Source organism: Mastomys coucha, unplaced genomic scaffold, assembly GCF_008632895.1.
Source record: "Mastomys coucha isolate ucsf_1 unplaced genomic scaffold, UCSF_Mcou_1 pScaffold12, whole genome shotgun sequence".
NCBI lineage: Eukaryota > Metazoa > Chordata > Mammalia > Rodentia > Muridae > Mastomys > Mastomys coucha.
In genome coordinates this window covers 82,297,882-82,312,282 of record NW_022196894.1, presented here as the reverse complement: position 1 = coordinate 82,312,282, position 14,401 = coordinate 82,297,882, and the positions used below count along the sequence as shown (strand labels likewise).

General features: G+C 41.4%; 1 protein-coding gene across 6 annotated transcripts in view; it reads left to right on the top strand.

Moving 5' to 3' along the window:
* Positions 1-14,401, top strand: part of App (amyloid beta precursor protein) — a 228,643-nt gene that overhangs the window by 74,987 nt on the left and 139,255 nt on the right. The window lies entirely within an intron of this gene.

Sequence of the window (14,401 nt, the reverse complement as noted above, 5' to 3'; positions counted from 1 at the left end):
AGAGCCAACTCCAAACAATCCTGTATCTGTCTTTATGTAATATTTAAATTGCATTAGATATTATAAGTAAGGAGAGTGATTTGTTTCTTTATTATTTATTGTGGTGCTTGAGAATGAACATAGGACTTCATAAAGGTTAGGCAAGCATTCGACTACTAATGTGTATCCCATGCTGGGGGAGGTGAGTTAACGTTTGTAAGAACTTGTGTTTAGGTTATAGGGAAATACTCATTTTCTATGAGACTTGAGATATTAGTGTCCACAGTGCATGAGAGTCCCCCTCCCGACCCCTATGAAATACCACATGACTGTATTTTACAGTGTTTTGGATGTTGTAGGTACTGCCCCTTATTCTTTTAATAAAAGAACAGTATTTCTTATCTCTCTGACGCAGAATAGCCTCTCATCCCCTGGCCAGTCCTGGGCCTTCTGAGTGAATAATACCTGCTGATGAAAGCATAGTCTTGCAAGGGATTCCCATTTACATTGTCCAATGTTACATATGGCAGACTTTGTCTATTTCTTCACAGGATTTCACAGAAAGAATATAAGACAAGGTTTCCACACTCTCACTAATTCCTCTAAAAGCCCTTTCCCAGGGCACACCTTGTTTCTACAGTTGAGAATGGTCAGGAAGTATAAATCACTTGCTATACTCCTTGATCCTACAGTTGAGAATGGGCAAGAAATATGTTTGCTGAATTGTTTGGTTTTCTATTTACTCTGATCAAACTGAAGGAAACTGTGTGTTCACAAAGGCCTGCAAATTTTACTTTCATTTTTATCTTTAAAAATTGAGTTCTTTTTGTCTTTTGGGAAAGCCATCTTAAGTCCATTTTCAATCTTGCCATGCCTCCTTGCTGGCATTTCATGTGAACAAGCCTGGCATAGCCCTGTTTGATTTGATAAATTCCACCTGAATGTTTCCATTGTTATTGACTAATAAGAAGGTTGTGAGAATCTTTATATAGAAGCTGCAGACAGATATTGATGACTTTGTATAAAGTCTAAAATAAATTCTTCTTTAGAGAATTTCCGTTCCCCTCCCAGGTTCAAGGAGGTGGGTTTGAGTTCCAACACCAGCTACAAGGGCTCCAATCAAAACCTTGCCAATCAAGATGACTACTGGAGACTCTAGGGACTTGTATAGTATTTGTTTGGCAATGGATTCCATAAGAGGATGCTGGAAGCTGGTGGAACAGCTCTGCAGTTAAGAGCACTTGCTGCTCTTCTGAAGAACCTGGATTCGGTTCCTGGACCCAGGTCAGGTGACCAACAATTGCTTGCAGCTCTAGCTTCAGGAGATCTGACACCCTCTTCCAACCTTCAAGGGCACTTACACTCAAATGCTCCTCCCACTCCTGTTTTTATATAGTCTTTAAAGGACATGCTGACTTCTGCTTATTTGTGCATGTAATTTGAGACATCAACAGAAAACATGGGGCATTAGAATGAAGATCTCACCTGTGTTTCATATTCAGTGAGTTAACAATGAAGGAAATGTTGAACCAGATACTTGACCATTTGATGGTCTGTGCATTTCCTTACGTTTCCTTATTCCTTTAGTCCTTATTAGCTCCTTACTGTATTGTTCAGAAGTCAAGATTTAATAAGAGAATGTAAAATGAATAATGTCCAGGTATTGAATTCAGATTTTATGCTATAGAGCTTTAGCCAGAAGCCAGATTTTACATTGCAGGCACACAGGAACTACCAAAATCTTAGTTTTCATTATAATAAACCTCATTATATCATTCAGGGACAATCTCACTACTTTGCCTTTTAGTCCTAGTTTATGTAACAAACACCAGTTAGTGACCTGTCCTAGGCTTTTCCCTCAACTTTTGGAGAATGATTGCACTGGTTGAGGTTTGTAGAGATGTACATACAGGTCAGACAGGAGGGTGAGAGAAAGTGGAGAGGTGCCTCAAAGTTGTCCAGGAGATCCTCTGAGAAAATGAGGAGGACCGAATTCCCTGCTGCCTCTATCTTCGGCAAGGACCAGATTTCTCTTTGATCTTCTGAATAGATTCTGAGCTCCTTGGATATTGAAGTACATAATTCAAGGAGGCAGGCCACTTGTGACATGTTTAGGAAATTTCCCAGGTCTGGTGCAGCAGCTGATATAAATCAGCACACTGACTCTAACTGTTCCTGACTGCTAATAGACTAGATGGTCATTAGATACTCCCAGCAGGCATTTGGCCTGTTTGAATCTTTTATTGTGTTTCTCATAAGTCCCTGGTCTTTTCCCATTGGACCTGAAATAGATTGTCAGTTGACAGGCAGAGCATACCTGTCTCTTGCTTTGTCAAAGAGCTTAAATTTGAATTAAGCAATGTGGTCACTATTTCTTTGGCAGTGGCAACATTTTCTAGGTGTCTCAGATATGACACACAAGGCACATAAAATACACTAATGTGTATGTGTGGTGTATTTTCAGTTTTGAGAAAATGAATTAAAGAACACACATAACTCATGTCATAATGTTTGCACCCACTGTCTCCATTCCTTCCTTCCCTCTTTCCCTAGCTTCTTGATCTGTCCTTCATCTTGATGTCTTGTCATTAGTGGCATAGGGCTTCCATTGGAATGGCTATCCCATTAGGTTGGCTCTGTTGGTCTTCCTTTGGAATATAAATGTCAGTTGACAGAGAAGTTGGATTTCTTGATATAAGTCACACAACCACAATGTGTTCACATCAGAACCAGAGCCTTTGATTTCATATTATTTGTATTCTTTTTTTGTTTTGTATTCTTTATGATTTAAAAAAAGAAAAGAATTAGGCCCCACAGTGGTGACATATGCCAGGAGGCAGACACACGTGGATCTCTGGAGTTCTCAGCCAGCCTGGTCTAGAGAGTGTGTTCCAGGACTGCCAAGGCTACACAGAGAAACTTTGTCTCAATGCCTACCACATAAAAAAAAAGTATTAAAACAACTGTCCTCTTGGTTTATTAATTTAAATCATACAAGAAATGTTGTGAATTTGAGACAATAAATATTAAAATTCCACAATAGATATCATGTTGATAAAGGTCAGACCTTTGGTACAGAATAAACCGGAGTGACAAAATTTTCTGATAATTACAGAGGTAGTCAGTGGCATTCTTCTCTATAATTTGCCTCTGAAACAAAGAATTTTTGTTTAGCACTAATCTTCAAACTCTCTGAGACTTCCCACTGTATCCAAATATATATATTTTAGACAAAGGAGAGTTTTACTGAAATTAATTCCCACAAAGATGTGACCTAAAAACAAGGGTAAGATTGTCTTAGACATTGCCATATTGAAATTCAAAACATTCAAAGCAAATCTTGAGAAAAACGCCTGTCGTTTCTGGCATGCGACCTCCTAACCCCTGACAAAGGACCAGCATAACATTAGCTGAGTTCTCTGTACACCCGTGATTGGCTTGGACTCCGTGCTCTGCAGAATCTCTCACTGCTCGTGAGATGGGGAGTGTATCACATTACCTTTGGCACCACTCTCCCATGAAATGGATGGCCTCCCTCCCTTGGGAAAGAAGTCTGGCTCTCTCCTCTCCCTTTTTATTTTTGATACTTCCAGAACCAGAGTATAGGATCTGACTTGATTGAGTAAACATCTTATCATGTATCATATGTGGAATTCAAAGCACATCATTCATCGTCCCTCAGGGAGGTGGTGGTTTTTGGTTTTGCTTTTTTAAAACTTTTCCATTCGAATGACTTCTCTCTTCATGGTATAATGGATCCACTATTGAACTTGGCACATTTCTGCGCTTGTGTCTGACTAGCAGTGCTACAGTATGTTGCCTAAGAAAAATCACTGTTGCTTTTATAGGGCCATAGTGCAGTTAGTATTGTAATCCAAAAGAGGAATTAGAAGTTGAGGAACTATGAGATGACACCTTAGTATGCCTCTGTTGCTAAGGAAGGTACCCCAAATGTGCAGGTTGCAATGGCCTTATGCAGAATGGAAATTAAGTTTCTGTTCTCTGCATATTGAATTTTATAGTTTTAATAACATTTTAAGATAAGTCTGCCTTGAATCTTAGATGGTTGCCTCTCTGAATAATCTGCAACCATCTTGGTCTTTTTTAGGTTAAGCAGTATGTATTTGGTTACCTGATAGATAACTGTACAACAAATGTTGTGTTAACTTACACCCAACAGATTTTTCTTATTGTTGTTGTTATTGTTTGTTTTCTTAAACATATCAGCCAATGGTAAAATATTTAAGAGTAAAAATATCATCAAGTTTGAAAGTAAGCAAGAGGATGGAAGGACATTTGTTTTAGACTTTAAATATCCTTTAAATGTCCAGAAACCTAAATGTCAGACTCTATAGAATTCATAGACTTAACTTATTTTTAGTTTTAATATGACAAATTAGAATTAGATACTGTTTTGCCTGATAATAGATTTACAAAGTAATGAGTATTAAAACCATTCTACTTGTTTTGAAGGTAAGAATTTTAACAAGAGTACTAAGATTGAATTAATGAAGATATTCTATTTACTGATAAAATACCGCTGGTCTGGGTAGGAGGTGGTGGGCTTTTAAAATAATTATCTAAAAAATAACATTAAGAATATAAGAATTGATATGACATAACAGTGAATGTTAAAAGACATTTTAACATCAATATTAGCTATAGCCAAGCAAGGTGGTACAGGCCTTTAACACTAATACTCAGGAGGCAGAGCAGGCAAAACTCTGTGAGAGCTAGGCCAATCTGGTCTATGTAATGAATTCCAGGATAGCCAGGGTTGCAAAGTGAGACCCTGTCACAAAAAAAAAAAAAAAAAAAAAAAAAAAAAAAAAAAAAAAAACCAGGAAGGAAGTACAGAGGGAGGGAGGTGGGGAGGGGGGAAAGTTAGTTGGTTGGCTTAAGTATAGGTGCATGCAGAAGGCTCTCATTTTTCTCCACAATGGGGATAAATTCAGTCCTTTTTTGTCATGGTAGTTACTGAGTAGCTCATTAAACATTCTGGTTTTTACATACCCCTTGATGAATTTCATATCCCCGATGATATGTCCCAGGGGCCCCTTTTCTCTGTCCCTCTTTCTAAGTCTCTCTTCCTATGAGTGCGTCTTCAGCTTTGGCTTTGATCCCTAACAGAGAAAGAAAGTCCTAGTGCAACAGCTGGGTAGCCGTCTGGAGAGCAGCAAGTGCAGATTGCAGAAGCGTGGGGAACGTCGCAGAAATGGGACTCTTGAGGAGGAGATGGCACTGATGGATTACCTGCTGCAGACTCCCAGCCTGGCCCTAGTGTGGCTTTAGAATCCTTTCACGGAGTTTGGGAAAGTTATAGTGCCGAAGAAAACATAGAAAGTAAAGCAAATTTTAAAGTGTGGGCTCTTAAGTAGTGTTAGCCAAAGAAACACAGAACATTGAAAAAAAACAATAAGAAGTTATTTTATTAAAGCACGCAGACATCAGTGTGAACACCAATGTCATACGTGTTGTTGGTAGGCTTTCTGCGGATCTCCGAGGATAAGGTTCTTAGTTTAGCTCAGTGCACAGTGGGATGGCCCCATTGTTTTGTGCCTATGGTGAGGTAAGGTGGTGATGGGATTACATGGTTGAGCAAAACCACTCATCTCATGGCCAGCAATAAAAAATAATGGGAGAGGGGGAAGCTAGGGTGTTCTCACACCTCTCTTTGAGAGCAAGGCCACCAGTAACATAACGTCCTCTCCCATCCAGGGTCCATCTCTCCAGCATTCTGCCACCTCTTTAGTACCTGTCTCTTTGGGGAGACATTGAAGATGTGACCTTCACTGCCTGTCTTGATGAAGGTACCATATAAGGCTATGCTGGTAACCTTGGTATACCAAGGAGAGAAGGCAGTAGTCCTACGTGTGCTATCTTCTCCTGCTGTAGGGAGACCTAAAGTGGAGAAATCACAAAAGTAGGTCCTTACCCGAGTCACCAGTTACTCATTCCCTTGGACTCCGAATGACCCCTTTCATTGGCGTTGCTTATGGGAGTATGGATCAGAGCTTGATTACAGAAGTCTTACCAGTAGCTACATCATTAAAAAAAAAAAAGAAAGTCTCATCTTTTCATGGCAGTCAACTGTGGGGGTATCATGTCAGAAAAGTATTACATCAGTGAATTGGAGAGTCTGCTTAGGGAAAAGAATAATTGTGGGGCTATATCAGGAATAAATACTTCATGAGGAAGAAGATTAACAATGCTTCCTTGCAATGCTTTTGCATTTGGAGATAATTGGTTTCTGTGTGAAATATAAGCTCTTTGGTGATTAGGACTTTTTGTTAGCTCACTGAAAACTCCCCAGAGCTTAGAGCATGTCAGAGCCCCTTAGTTCCCGCTTGTCAGGATGTATTGAAAGAATGAACTGGGGATTTAAATGAGTGAGGTGGGGAGGGAAAAGGAGGGACATTTCTTGAAAGGAAGGAGACATGGAGTGGAACTTCCCTGCCAAACACTTCCTAAGGTGACAGCAGGCATCACTCACCTTTTGCCAGCCTATACTGATGTTAGCATGACTATCGTCAGCGTGCCAGGACTTTACCAGCTGAGTGATGTGAGCTCTGTTTTCATCCACCGCCACGGCTCTGATAGTAAGATTTTAGTCAGAATTCTACGTTGAGTCTAAAATCTAAGGGTACCAATGCATGTTTGTGTTTTTAAAATCTGTTGTTTGGGGCTGGAGAGATTATGCCTCGGTGGTTAAGAGCTGTTTTTCCAGAGTTGCTGGGTTCAGGTCCCAGTGCCCTTATAGCAGCTTACAGCTATCTAGAACTCCAGTTGTAAGGTATCTAACACCCTCTTTGGGCCTCTGGGCGTTCCTGCACGCATGTGCTTCACTGGTACACATACACACACTCAGACAAACACACACACCAAACAAACAAATAAATAGATAAATGGTTTTTGAGTTGTAAAAGATGAAAAAATATTACTTTATGTATGCACACGTGCACTCACTCATGTGTGTGCGTGTGTGTGTGTGTGTGTGTGTGTGTGTGTGTGTATTGTGTTGTGTCATGATACAAGCGTGGAGGTCAGAGAACAACTTTTTGGAGTCAGTTCTCCCCTTCCGTTATTACCTAGGTTTCTTGATCAGAATCAAGTCACCAGGCTTGCATGGTGAGCATTTTAACCTCACGAGCTGGCTTGCTGGCCTGCATGCATATATTTTCCTCGAGATGTTCTCTTGTCTTCTATCTCCCTTTTGACTTGATAAAGACTTTTGCCCCACTCTGCCCGTTTGATTTCAGTTCCTATGACTGTCTAGGCTTCTCGGGTTTTCTTTGTTCTTCAGAGAACCCTTGCCCTCACGTCTGTGTGCTGTTCCCTTGCATTTCTTGAGCAGACATCTTTGCTGTCCTTCACAGTTCGGCCTCCTGATGTAGTGGTTGGAAGTCACATGAGGGCCTCTTAGCCTTTGACTCCTTCACAATCAGGCAGTATTGGGAGTCCACGTTGTCAGCCCCCGTTATTGGTGACGTCACTGGTCCTGTCACATTCTGCTGATTGTCGTCTTCTTCCCATGTCCTTGCCTTGCTGTTCCTTCTGTGCATTCCTTCATTGTTTTCCATCACAGGCTCATGCTTTTTTTTTTGTGGACTTCAGAAATCCTAACTACTGGTGTTTTCCTCCTGTCCTTCTTCCTGGTTGTTCATTTTTATACAGTTCACATGCTTCCTGGTTGTTCATTTTTATATAGCTCACACGCTTGCCAGTAGATTCCATCCCTGCAGTGGTTTCCCTACGGCTGTCGTGAGTTATGATGTCCAAGGCCATGTTTCTTCTCTAGGAAGAGTCTTATATTCTGTGTAACTCCTGGAGTACCGGCACATAGCCTACTTGGACACTTCAGGAGTGGTGTATGCCAGCTCCTTATGAAGAAATGCTGGGCAGTAGTCGAGCATTTGTCTGCTGTGAGTGAGGTCCGGGGTTCAAGATTCAGCACTGCCAGATGAAACAACACTAACAGATGATAAATTTGAGATTTTTAGATTAAACCATGCTGAAATGGTATGCTATTTTCATCACTTAATTTATTGCTGAATACCATTTGCAATGATTAAAATTTGTCACAGGCAAGGAGTACAGTTATTCTTAGCCTTCTGAAAAATATGCAGGTAGGTGTGTCTGTGTGCACTCGCGCGCGCGCGCGTGTGTGTGGTGTGTGTGTTTGTGTGTATGTGTGTGGTACACACTCATGTGAGAGAGGCAGAGGAGGTGGAGAAAGAGAGAAGGAAGGGTGTTTGTGCATGTACACTGCTATTCCTGTTCCTTTCCTTTATCAAAGTCTCCTGGACTCTTGGTTCCTTGCATAAGAACTAATTAAGTCCATGTGAACTAGGAGCCCTGCTGCCAATACCTGGCAAGCATCCATGGACTGATTTTTAATATATTTTCAAGTGGTGCTGTGTAATTAACACATTCTTAAATTTTAACTTCTAAAAAGCGTTTTGGAATACTTAAATGTAAATATAAGATTGGTTGTAAAGTATCTCTTAAAAATACAGATATGGTCTCTAGTTTAGAATGATGCTATTTTGTGAGGAGAATTTAGGATTGTACTAAAGCTAGGGACCATCGATATGGCGCAGTGGATAGAGATGCTTGTGCACTGGCTGGGAAACATGAGTTCAGGCCCCAGATCTTGGAGAGAAACAACTCTTAAGAGTTGTCCTTTGATCTCTGTATGTCCTTTGACCTCTACTTGTACATGGTTGCCTGAATTCACACACACACACACACACACACACACACACACACAGAGAGAGAGAGAGAGAGAGAGAGAGAAGGGGGGGGTGCGCAGGCTGAGACACAGAGACACTGAGAGAGAAATTTAAGATTAGAAGAGCTGGGAAGAAGAGAAATCATCTGCAAGCAGACGCAGACAGCCCTTGCTGAAGGAACGCTAACTAGAGTTGCCTAATGAGTCAAAAATGACTAATGCTTAAAATTCAGGAAAATACACATACGACCTATTATTTATTGTTGTAGTTGAATATTCTATTGATATGAGACTTGTTATCAAAGATGTCCTTTGTACTCATGTGGCTTTCTGAACATCAGCTCTATTTTCTCAGAGAGATGGGCTACTGTGTCGGACTTGTAAAATGCAAGTTTCCAGGGATTGATGGAAGTAGCCATCTCTCCTGTTCCTAGAAACTGAAGGCTAAGGCTTGAAGATAACTATATAGCTTAAATAGAACCCCAGGATGAACTGAATTTGCAGACTGTTACGTGACATTCAGTGAGGTCAAGAGGAAGTAGTGGCCCTTGGCTTCATGTTCCTTCCTGAGGAATGACCTTAAGGGCACATTTCATGTAACTTTAAGCTCCTATAGCCTGCTAACATGAATGCTGTTGGAAGGTCTGCCTCGCTCACTCTTTTTCTAGAAGGTTCTGCTAACTATTGTCAGTTTCCCCCAGTGTTTTTCCTAAACCACATTTCTGGGGTAAGACAACTCAGATCTGAAGGATAACTTTCCTTGAATGCCTGTTCCATACCATCATCATTTAACAGGAAAGGCAGACATCGTACTATCTGAAAGGGGGTACCGCCTTTAATTATTGCAAGCATTAGTCATGTAGTGTCCTCCTTTCTAATTGTTTAATATAAAATGAGAGATTTAAATTCTTCAAAAGCTCTGCTTGTACCTTCTTATTTTAAGAAATGATTTAAGTGCATTTAAAAGCTCAGTTTCTGCTTGCCCAGAATGCTTGCTCTTCGCAAATATCTAGAGAGATAAAACAGTCTTTTCGTGTGACTTTGGATTGTTGACCTGGAAGATGTTGGGGTGGAAGGAGCATTGGCAGGTAATTTTCTCTGTTTTCTGGTTGAGTACCCAGCCTGGAAAGGAAGGCGTGACTGAGCATGTGCAAAGGAGAGGACGGGTGGAGGCTGACAATGTTTGAAGCATGAGTGCACCTTCATTTGATGCCTTGATTTACTGAGGGAGAGAACTCTAAACTGCTGCATCCAAGGATGGATATGCCTCAGCTTGTAAGGATGCATATTTAAATGATTTTGCATATTCAAATGTTTCTACATCCAAACAAATGCATTCATGCTCTGCCTGGTGAGTGAAAACTGAATGACACTTGTGCTCCCTCTGAAAGGAACAGACGTTTTCATTATCAAATTCAATCAAGCAGAAAATCTGGCGAAGGAAGCAGAAATCTCCATTTATTTACATCTATCATGGACAGTTTGGTGATAGCAGTAGGGTGAGGAAGAGCCTTGGTCTCATTTTGCTATGTGACACTAGACTTTTGTCACCTTGGAAATACTTACTTAGGTGATGAGCATGAAGCCAACCAGAAGTCTCAAATTATACGTATATATTTAATTCACTATAGATATTCCTAGGGCTTGTGGATAGAGAGGAGTTCTAGTTACATATTAACATTCTATGTCTTCCTTATACTTAAAAGCCATTGTTTATCAGTTGTGAAAGCTTAACTGCTGCCTTTATGTTCTGTTAGCAGAGTGTCCCCATCTGACTTACATTTTATTTGCGTCAGCCTGTATAGTTCATCATAAAACGCTGCATTAGAGAAGTGGATCAGAATCCCCCAGGGGATTTTGCTGCCAAAGCATAGTTAGAAATCTACCTTTTGAATCCTTAATATAATTATTTCTTGCCCAAACCTTTCTCCGTGGAAGTCCAGGAATTCAATTATTTCAGCTCTCTGAGGAGTGGTAAGCTCCAGAAAATTGATTTGCAGTAATGAAACTAAGCCTTGTTTACAAATCTGAGTGGCACCTTCTAAGACTAGACTGGCACAGTGACAGGAGGAGGTACCCATTTATGTACGGGCTCATCCCCTTTGAAGAGATTTCTAAAAGAGCTTGGTGGATCTGGTTAATCTGCTTCAGTTCTAATTCTATTAGCTACCGTGTTGCTCATTGCTAGGTGTGCTGTTGAGACAGTGGTAAATCCTAATTCCCTTTTCTGTGCTTTAACAGAGTGAGTGCTGAGAGCTGACCGTAGTGTTCTGATGCCCAGTTAAAAGCTGTGCCAGTTTCAAGTGGCATGGCCTCATTTCTTCCAAGTTGACTTGTTAAGTGCTGTGACATTTTCCCTCCATTCTCTTCTTTCTCCTCATAAGATATTTGACCCAGTGAGAAATGGGCCATTGTTCTCTGTGTACAGTCATAGGATTTGAAAAGTTGGTTGGACATCATGACCTCTCTAGGTGTCTAGCTGGTGACTAGAAATGTCAAATGGCAGAGAAACCCTGTCTCGAAAAAAACAAAAACAAAAACCCCAAAACAACCCTAAGTATAGAAATGTCAAAGGGAAGGTCAGCCTTGAAAACGTAGAGAAAGTGAATCCTTAGGCCTGGGTGGTATTCCTGAGTGACAGCAGAAAATGAGCAGAGGGCAGGTCTTTATATAATTAGAATTACTTAAAGGTGGGGGAGTGGGAGCCTGAGAACGAGCTCCACATAGAAAGTGGGGAACAAGAGCTGTCTGGATTGGGGGAAGCAAGAGGAGAGGACTGAAGATACAGGAGATGGTGGCTTGATGGAGTGGTCAGGAAACCTGGGGGCTAAAACCTGGGGGCTGAGACCAGAGCATTTGGTGTTGACCTTGAACGAACAGTTGTTGATTGCCAAGTGCTGAGCCACATGGAAAGGATCAGAAAGATTCAGGCAGGGTTCGGAGAGTGACGGGCTAGAGCTCTGGCAGAAACTTTCTGTAGAAGTGCCTCTTCCTGTCTTGATTATAGCCTGCCTCACACAGGGCTTTCTGGCTCTGGCACATGGAAGAGCATGCTGTGTACTTTTTCTTCCCACTGTGATGTCAGGTTTTGCTAATGACTGGTGGTTGTCTTGCCTCACTGTACCTCAGCCTGGTTGGCGTTTTGTAAGTAATTATGTGGTTTTTTTTTCTTCTTTTCCCCCTTTTTAAAGCACCACACATAACTCTAATTAATTATATCTTTTTTTAAAAAAAGACTATGTGGTTTTGAAAATTTTTAATGAGGCAAAAAAAGGAAAGCGTTGGGAGAAAGCGGCCAGTGAGGATATTTGTGTTTCGAGAAACTGTAATTTAGGACAACGTCCTTGCAGGATCCGCCTTTCAGCTCCTAGGAAATAAGACTGAGTTTAACCGAAGGAGGCCGAGGCCTATTGGGAACCGACATCCTTTGGTTTCCACACCTGAGTTAGTTACATATCCATAAATACAAAATATAACAGCAGAACTGTAGAAAGTGGAGGGGGAGAGAAAGAAAGTTAATGGCAAGCACAGTTTAGGGTGGTAACAAATTGAATCCTGGAGGCACGCTTCTCAGCGCCTATGCCGATCATGCTCACACGGTGAACAGTACGGTCACATAGTAAAACTGTGCAGTATCAGTGACTAGTTTCATTCAGATCCAGTCTCCCGTTCCTCAGCTAAACCCTGTCTTGGGCTTCCCATATTCTCCTATAACCCCTACCTGTCTGACTTAAACTCATCGGTCCTCAAAAGAAATTCCTGATCTTTAAAGTCCGATGAAAGGTATGTTGTGCTCACTGCCAGCCACCAGCCACACAACATTGAAAGATAGCTAGTCCAGGCAGCCCCACTTTTCCTAGGTTAGAGTTTATATGTGTAAATTATTTAGAATTCTTCTGCATAGGAGATTGTCTTTTTTCCAGTGTTTAATCATTTTTTAAAATGAATTTTCCTATTATATGTCGATATGTAATCCTGTCCTACAGTGTGTGTGTGTGCGTGTGTGTGTGTGTGTGTGCTCACACACTCATTTTACATACTCCCTTTAAAAACTCTGTGATTCTGACAAGGTACTGTAGGGTCCTCCTTTTTCTCCTCTGCAAATCTAAGAATCCATCATTTCTCCAGAGTTCTGTTTCCTTTTATTGGAGAATAAGAGAAAAATCCAACATCTAGACGTTGTGTGCTCATTGCTACTGAAGTGTCTGATTTGTTGCTGATAGACCAAAGAAATCTACTTTTCCCTCCTCACTCTTACTGTATGGATTCTTGTAGATATTTCTGTAGCTCTCCGTGTCTCAACTAACATCCATAGGAGCTCACCCTGCTGATCCAAACTTACTCTATCACCTCCTGAAATGTTCTACTTCCTGCTCTTGTCTGTAAACTCTCATCCCACTGTGAGAATTATTGTAATAGTTATGGTGACACTCAGAGTGACAGCACAGCCACCTTACAGAACCATGTCACTTATGTATTCTTGAGAACCCAGAACACCCTCACCACAGAGCAAAACACTGCTGCATGCCAAGCTGGTTGAGAAGCATTTTGGCCACTTCTGAAAAACAACGTTCTCTCTATGCAAATGCCTCCCAGAGCTGTTCACCAGCGGCTTGTGAGTGTGCGAGAGTTAAAGGATGCCAGTACATCTAAAGTGCTGACACAGGAAAGAAATTGTCCAAGTAAATATGAGTACACATTTCTTCAGTCTGCAGCTATCATTTGCTATATACGTATGCAGTGTGAACTAAAGCACACATAAATCTGGAGTGGGTATTTGCGTGTTTGCGAATTTATGGGGACAGATGAGAAACATCTGATCCTGGGCATGTTTGTTGGTGTGAAGTGCCTTCTAGTTTGCACAGCGGGAGTAGGGTTTCTTTCTTTCCTACTGGATCTTTTTGATTTGACCTTCGGTCTAGAGTCTTCACCCTGGTCTGAGAAGGTGTCACTTTCCCCATGGATAATTTCAGCAGCCCCAGTCTAATCAGCCTCCTTCTAACCTTGACCCCTAGGATGCTAATAACAGGCAAACACGCCCATCTTGTGGAAAACTCCCATCTTCCTGTGTTCCTCAAGAGTGCTGATCGAATTTGAAGTTGGACATCATGTAGTCTGCCCTCACCCACCCGTGATATCTTGCAAATTACTCTTCTCTGAGAATTCCCCACCTCCTTTTTTTGTCTGAATGCATAGGCATGTGTTTGCTAGGGACTTCTGTACCCTGTTGCTCTCTCTGTGGCTGGAATGACTTCTGTCAAGCCAGGATGCTTTCTCTTTTCTTTTCTCTCTTATGCCAACTTATTCAGGTTATTCCTATTTGCTCTCACCACCCAGTAAAATTCTACACCTCGTCTCTAAGATTCGTCCCTACTCCCATTCCTTGCACTTTTCCTCCATAATATTTCTTACCAGCGAACAATTTGTTCCTTATTATGTCCCTCTAGAGTGCTACTTTATTGCATCTTCTGTCCCTGTCCTGGATTCTCAGCCCTAAGAGAAATGTAGATAATTTGCCATGAAGAGTTGTGTCAGGGATGAGCTGAAGTTCTGGGGAGAGCTGTTTGAAGACAGCTGGGCTTCTCTTAAGAACCACTGACCATTGTGAGACTTGGAGGTCCATTGCTCTCATCCAGGGTCTGACACCTGGGCTTCTCTTAGGAACCACTGACCATTGTGAGACTTGGAGGT